Consider the following 8,045-nt stretch of genomic DNA (forward strand, 5'->3'; position numbering starts at 1 on the left):
TATAGATGAGTTTGGCTTTCAAAAGGGCTCATCACCACCCACCCGAACAAGTTGGTTATCGACATAACACGATGGAGATATTCACGAGGAAATACAGTTTCTCGGTCTATTCATTTTGGGTGCATTTGTACACTTTTCAGGGTTAAATGAACACTGGTGATTTCACTGTGTATTATGTAATAACGCGTGATAAAAGCGTGACAAACGGTACTTGTGCATTTCTTCTCTGCGTTGCACATCGCATGCTTATTAATAGCACTTTGGTATGAGAGTGCGCCTACTGTATGTAAAGCGCTTGCTGACTGTGAGATCTACTATGCTTATGCAAGAGTGCATCAGATGCGATGCATTCCCCATGGACATTAACCACTACAAAGCATTGTTTGAATGCTAAAGCGCCACATTAGAAACACGCTGAATGATCTTGGCCCACCCATGTACATTGCACACACACACACACACACACACACACACACACACACACACACACACACACACACACACACACACACACACACACACACACACACACACACACACACACACACACACACACACACACACACACACACACACACACACACACACACACACACACACACACACACACACACACACACACACACACACACACACACGGCTTGACTGTGTGCCAAGTGGCAGAGTATAGCTCGGGAAAGCCTGGAATGAGGGAATGATAGAGAGAGGATTGGTGGGGGGTTAGACAGAGAGAGGAAGAGATTAAGAGCGAGGAGTGGACAGCAGATTTATAGAGTTGAGGAGAAAGTAATTGGGAGACAGAAAGAGGAGAGAGAGAAGAGATTTGGTGAAGATGGAAAGAAGTGGCTCAAGTATATACAGTTGTATAGCTCAGATCCGTTTGACTGAGAATAGAGGGTTTAAGTGTTTAATGTGTAACGTTAGATCGGTGGTTTTCAACCAGATGGAGTTGGTGACCAAATGGACCCTTATTAAATTAACTCTTGAGAGTCAAATGAAACCAAATGGACCCGTACGAGTGCCGTGATTTCTTTCCACCCTAAAACATGATCATCAGGTCTTATTGTTATATAAGGAAGTATAATTTTTTCAAAAAAGTGTACAGTATTTGTTAAAATGTTGTTTTTATGTGGGCACGCCCCTGTACAGAGGAACAGAAAGTAGGCTGACGAGAGATGGAGTCGAACCTGCGGTACACTGCCAGACCTGGGCTACCGGCCCAGAATGTACATTTCTATTGTTATTTTGATCAACGTTTGCCTTTTACCTCTCCTAATGGTATACCAACATCAATACAGCATGGAAATGTGAATCTCATACAACAATAACAACATATTATTTCGTTTTGTGCATGTCTGAGAGGGGTAATCTCATCAAATGGTGGTCTGTGGCTCAAATGTCGACTAAACAATGGACCTTGATATGAAAAGGGTTGAAAACCACTGCCTCATAAAATATGCTCAATTACGATGATAAGTTATTTTAGGCTTATCTTTGATTTGAGCTGGCTGTCTGATGCTGCAATATATTACTCCCTAATTAGTTTTTAAAAGGTGTTTTGGAAGCTGTTCGCACCTGTCACACTTTATGCACTTAGTAGCAATATTTTACAGTGGTTGAGGCACATTAAGAGAGAGAACAGAGAGTAAACAGCTATGGTTGGCAATAATTTATCTCCTGGGCAAGTGTGTGTGCGCGCGCGTGCGTGCGTGTGTGTGTGAGCATGCACGTGTGTGCGCGCAACTGCGCATGCGACTATGTGTGAGCAAGACTGTGTGTGTGCATGCAAACTAATAGGCGATTCACAATGAGACGGACTGAATCCGTTTCATTGGAACCGTTTCCGAATACGGTTGCCTGGTCCCCGATGGCCATGATTCACATTGCCCGAGATTCAACAGCGCACCCGGGTACACTTGCATAACACACTTTAATCCTCCAGATGGCGGTGTGCTTGATGGCTGGCGCGCCCGGACACTGACCATCAACTCTGCGACATTGTCTCCAATAAATCCAGACACACATTGCATTGCCTCTTTGCCGTTATACTACTTCACTGTCAGCCTCCCTGCTATTCACTGTGTCGGTCAGTTCTGAGCCACGTGTAGTCCGCAGAATAAGATCAGCGCATATACGCAGATTCAACAGGAGACGGGCGGCGTTGAGAAATGCGCTGGTGTTACGCGTCGTGCAGCGTCTGTGTGTTTTTGTTGTTGACGCTTGGCTCGTCGACTAGAAGAGATTATGTCACGTTCCTTCTTTAGGTATGCATGCATTCACATTGGAACGATCCGTATCTGAATACACTTCAACGGTCCAGAGACCCGCCCCCCATGCGGTCCCGGGGACGGTTGGGCGATCCGCTCCCGGGAACGGTACGCATCATTCACACTACCACAACATCTGCCAAGTGGTCCCGAGTGCGCAGCCGTGTGAATCGCCCCTTAAAGTCTAAACCTGTGGACTCTGGGCGTGTGCATGCCTGGGCACATGCATGCCCACTTATGTGTGATTGTGTGTGTGTGACTGTGTGTGTGTGTGTGTGTGTGTGTGTGTGTGTGTGTGTGTGTGTGTGTGTGTGTGTGTGTGTGTGTGTGTGTGTGTGTGTACATGCATTTACGCGTGTGCAAAAGTGTACGTGCCAGCGTGATTGGCTGGCAATAGGTTAATCCTAGTAAATCCAGCCATCCCGACGATTAGGGGTTCCAGCAGTGGAATCAACACAGAGAGAGGGAAAGGGATGAGCCATTGGTAGCTTCTCAGCTCTTGGCAGCCAGTAGTGGTTATAAAATATGGCTCCAGTGAATAGGGATAGATGTGTTGGAATCATATGCGGCAGATCACTGCACAGCTTTGAAAAAACAGCCCGCCATCACGGCCCTGTGCCCAGCGATGACACAACTCGATCAGATTCTCACTCGTGGAGACGTATAGACCAGTGGTATTACTTGGAACCCCCGTCCTTATACCCGACAAAAACTGAGCACCCGCTTCAAATGTTATCAACCGATAATCACCAGAAAAGCTACCTATGAAGACTGCAATCGAGCCAGCAGGCTCTAGAGCCTATACATGGCTGCCATCAGGAAACACGGAAGTGAAATTACTGCCGCCAACGCGAAAACAGCATGAAACTGACTTATGTGGCCCGTTATGAGGTTAGGAGATTTAGGGACGATTCATACTCCTATTATACCGCTGTTTCGGCGCTGTAGTGCCGAAATGATTTCGGCTCGTCAGAAATTTTCAGTAGCACCGAAGAGCCGACTTTAGGACAGTACCCCCCCCCCCCCCGAACCTCAAATGACGTTACATTGTAGGCTCTACAGTATGGAAGTCCATAGGTCTAAAAATGAATTGTTTTTATTTTTAATTTGTATTTATTAATACATAAAAAACTTAATTATATTAATACAAAATACAATTAAATAAATAAGAAATACAATTTTATAAATAAATGTATTTATTTATTGTGTAATGTTTTTTATATCATTGGGGTTTCTATTTATTTCTTTGTGTTTCTTATTTATTTCATTGTGACTTTTAATGTCCACTTATATTACATGATGCCACTTTTAGCTATTTAATCAAGTCCATAAGCCTAAAAATTAAAAAATTAATATTGCAATGAAATATGTAAAAAACGCGATGAAATAAATACAAAATGCAATTTAATAATAAATACATTTATTTATTTTTGTTGTGTTTTTAATTTAACTGTGCTTTTTATTTATATCATTGTGTCTTTACTTATTTCATAGAGTTTTTTATTTAACTGTGTTATATATATCATTGTGTTTTTTATTTCATGCTGACTTTTCATAATGGCTTCCATTTACCGAATCATGGTCGACATCGCCGTCTGTCAATCAACAAGAATGGGGCGGGTTCATGGGCGGGGTCTACATTTATCACCCATTCAAACCAAAGCAACAGATCGCTGAGAAGCCGATTACGTATGGAAGCCTAGATGGAAGCTCATTGGACAAGGAGTAGTTCCGGCTGAGTGGGGTTCAGTCTGCTGCCCAGAGTGAGAGGCTGAGAGCTTTCTTTTCGCAGATAAGTAAGCCTGGGACCGAGGCTGGAGTGAGAGAGGTAAAGAAATAATACAACTTATTTGCTAAGTAAACGTTCTTGTTCTGTGTTTGTCAGCGGGGTCTTTTAAGGCTTTTAGGGCAGGCTGTATTTCATGTACAAATAAAAACCATTAGTATCAACGTGGGATCTGTTAGACGGTGAGACCCACGTTGACCGTAGACTAGCCCCTCTCGGAACCCTCCATAAAGCTTTTCTGAAATGTTGATGTCGCTTTATTGTAGGGTCCCTGTTCATAACTATATTTTCGTATGGGAATTTTGGAACGCGGACATAAATATGCTCTCTAACATCGTATCTGCAGCGTTTGACGGCCTGTTTTCCTTTGAGGGCTTCTGAAATCGTGAACTATAAGTACCTATACAAACCGCTGTGAATATCTCCTGTGGCGCGGAAGCCGTTAAGTATTTTTAATCTTTGTTTGACCGATTTGGTCGCTTTATTTCTTCTTGTTTGTTTACCGTTTATTGTACCGCCTCCCGGTGTGCGGTTGGCTTGTGCGGCTACGTCCCTGCCTCTGATCTGCTCTGTCATAGCTATAGCGCCACTAGCTAGCCAGATAGGCGGTACAATGAGGTGTCAATAAACAAGGAAGGAAGAGAAGAATCAAAGCGACCAAATCGGTCAAACAAAGATTAAAAATACTTAATGGCTTCCGCGCCACAGGAGATATTCGCAGCGGCATGTATGGGTATGGGTGTTGATCTGGTAAGGCAGCTGTTGGCTTAGCTTAGCCTATATTCTCATTTGTTTATGCATATATATATCAGAGCTTGATATGAGACTATTATCAATTCATTGGTGTTTGTTATTATGTTAGCTGCATACTGTTGTTTACCTGCATGTAATGGAGTCTGCATGCTTTCTGTGTTTTTAAAAACACAACGTTGTTACTAGATAGATACACATTTAAAGTGTATGGATGATCTAGGTCTAGGATGTAAAATGATATGTGTACAGTACACTTGGCCATTAGATCAATGTATTTATTTTATCTGTACACGCACACTGTAAATTATTATGATAATTGTCATATTGCATAGTGTTTGAAAATGGATTATCTACCTAAACAACCAGTCACATCGTGTTGTGATCTTGTAGATCTGCCATGTTTGAAAAGATTGAACAGTGGTGACAGGTATTATTACAATACAGTACACCAACCTCACCAAGTCAAATGTACTTCTATGTGCATTGTGCAAGACATTGTACCTAAAAGAATGCAGCATTCTTTGTGTATTCTTCTGTCTGTCCCTCCCTGCACCCTAGCCCTCCAAGCAGAACCCAAATGCTACTGAAGTTTCTGACATTTGTTCGACCCAGTGCATTGGGTCCTGTTCCATGTCGTCCATGCCACCTGATTAAAACATTTACTGGCTCATGTTTACATGTTAAAACGCCTCCCCGCGGCATGTGACGCCATTATTTTCCTTGAGTTATTCTGAATTCGGTAACTTTAAGTAGCTATACATCCCGGTGCGAATATCTCCTGTGGCGCGGAAGCCGTTAAGTATTTTTAATATATGTTTGCCCGATTTGGAAGCTTGGATTCTTCTTGTTTATTGACACCTCATTGTACCGCCTATCTGGCTAGCTAGTGGCGCTATAGCTATGACACAGCAGATCAGAGGCAGGGACGTAGCCTCACAAGCCAACCGCACACCGGGAGGCGGTACAATAAACGGTAAACAAACAAGAAGAAATAAAGCGACCAAATCGGTCAAACAAAGATTAAAAATACTTAACGGCTTCCGCGCCACAGGAGATATTCGCACCGGGATGTATAGCTACTTAAAGTTACCGAATTCAGAATAACTCAAGGAAAATAATGGCGTCACATGCCGCGGGTCCTATTTTAGAGAGAATCTCCACATCCGCATTTAGGAATTTCCATACGAAAATACACTAGCGAGCAGGGACCCAACGTAAAACTAAACAAAATATCAAAAAAGTTTTACGTAGGGTCCCGAAAGGGGCTACCTGCACCCATACTATTATGGCATGTTGTATTCTGTATTATTACATTACATTTTCTTTGCTGTGAAGTGTAGCCATCCAGCTCAGTCCCTGTGTCATCTTCAGTGACACCACAAACGTATGTTTGGCTGGTAAGCATGCAAGCTACGCAAAATGTGTGTGTTAAAAATGTGTTTTAACACAACCAATGGCCAGTGTCAGTGCCCGTCAGAACAGTGTAGGCATGTACGTTTTTCTAATGACTTAAATGTTCTGATTAATTGAAAATGGAGGACCCTGATATAAGTCTTGAGCTTTTTCTGGTTTTATACTCGTAGTCGTAGCAGTCAGATTTTGTATTCACCTGTGTAGGCTACTTTCCCATTCTACAAACTGAATAAAATGTCCAATCAATCAATCAATAACATTTGCAACAGCAGGGACCCGCCGGGCCGTATAAGAAAAGTACACACTACACAGTAGGCATTTGCAGTTCAGTTGGCACAGCGGCGCAACTGAGAATACTACAGTACTGTATAACATTAGACACTGTATAAAATACAGTAGGGGCCTATAACAAGTTATGGCGGCCCATTCAGAACAGCACGCAATGTTAAATACCTGCAGCTGCATGCGCGTTGTTGTTGTCTTCCAAGTTCCTCCTCCGCCTCCTCCGACGACAACTCGATAACGCTACTAATTCTGTAATAGTCTTTTTTATTTTTTATTTTACCAAAAAAAATCTGGTATGCAATTCTGAGACTATAGCCATGGTTCACATGACGCTCGTACTGGCTATTCTGAGCCATGCTGTAAAGCCGAGTGTCTTTACGAGATTTCACGATGGCAATAAAAGTCAGACTCAGTTCTGTTCAGAAAACAAAACAAAACGCATGCTAAACTAACAGTAGCAGTTAAACTATTGCTTCATAAAAGTATATGTTCCATATTCCATTATGCAATGAACGACAACAGCTGCAAAAGTCGAGACAATTGTTTGTAGTTACGCACTGTCAACAGTGAGGCTTGTCAACGCCGGGGTTCCATAGCCAGTAGCCACCTATTTCCTCTCAAAGCGGTCGCACATTTCAAAATAAGAGTATTTGATTGTTGATTGAAGTATTTATTAACAGTTTGCAGAATTACAGTACATTTCAAGCACAACTCAATACAAAAAACTGTTAACTGTGAGTGGACGACCCAATAAAGCACTATACTTGTTTACAAGAGGGTCCATCATTCAAGCCATGTTTTATTTTGGAATTGTACTGGAAATAGAAGTAGCTATGACGAGGAAGAAGCCTAGTTGCACCCCCAATGTGCATTTGTTGTGGCGGAGCGCCCCCTAAAGGTACCGGAGCTGACCTGACAGGTAGGGCAGAAAATAAAGGACCACTTCACCACTTTTCAACTTATCTTCATATAATAGGTCCTCAGTCCTCACTAATAATAATCATGATAAAATGGCACAAATTGTGTGTCTCATAGGAGGGTTGTGGGCAGTTTAGAAACCCGTCCACCAGTGGACATCATCATTAGGCAGATTTTTTAATTATCGTGAGAACGATGGCTTCCATTTACTACAAGCCCAAGTCCCCAAAGGTGTCTGACAACCTCCCCCTTGCAAATGAGCTCAATGAGTTCTACTGCAGATTTGAGAAAGAGAGGTTCCCCCGCCCTCTTCCTCCACCCACCCCCCTGCCACAACCACTATCCCCCTCTCTGCTGAGGAGCCAGAACCCCCGGAAGGCGGCCGGCCCGGATTCTGTCTCCCCCTCCGTCCTGAAGCACTGCACTGACCAGCTCGCCTCTTTAATGCCTCGTTGGAGCTGTGCCATGTCCCAGTGTGCTTCAAGGCCTCGACCATCATCCCCGTCCCCAAGAAGGCCATGGTCACACCATAACTCTTTACACCTCATCTCTTCCCTCTGTTATGTGATTGGATTCTGTATGCTTATAACATTATCCGTTACATTCAGTTCAATATTCAGTTC

General features: G+C 43.1%; 1 protein-coding gene across 2 annotated transcripts in view; it reads right to left on the minus strand.

The window, feature by feature from the left end:
- grid1a (glutamate receptor, ionotropic, delta 1a) overlaps positions 1-6,726 on the minus strand; it is a 328,027-nt gene extending 321,301 nt beyond the window's left edge. For both annotated transcript variants that reach the window (XM_083775212.1, XM_083775211.1), the window contains exon 1: positions 6,673-6,726. The gene's annotated coding sequence lies outside the window, so the exon portion shown is untranslated. The remainder of the gene's footprint in view (positions 1-6,672) is intronic.
- Between the last annotated feature and the right edge of the window lie 1,319 nt (positions 6,727-8,045).

Source organism: Protomyctophum parallelum, assembly GCF_964188405.1.
Source record: "Protomyctophum parallelum genome assembly, chromosome: 10".
Lineage (NCBI taxonomy): Eukaryota > Metazoa > Chordata > Actinopteri > Myctophiformes > Myctophidae > Protomyctophum > Protomyctophum parallelum.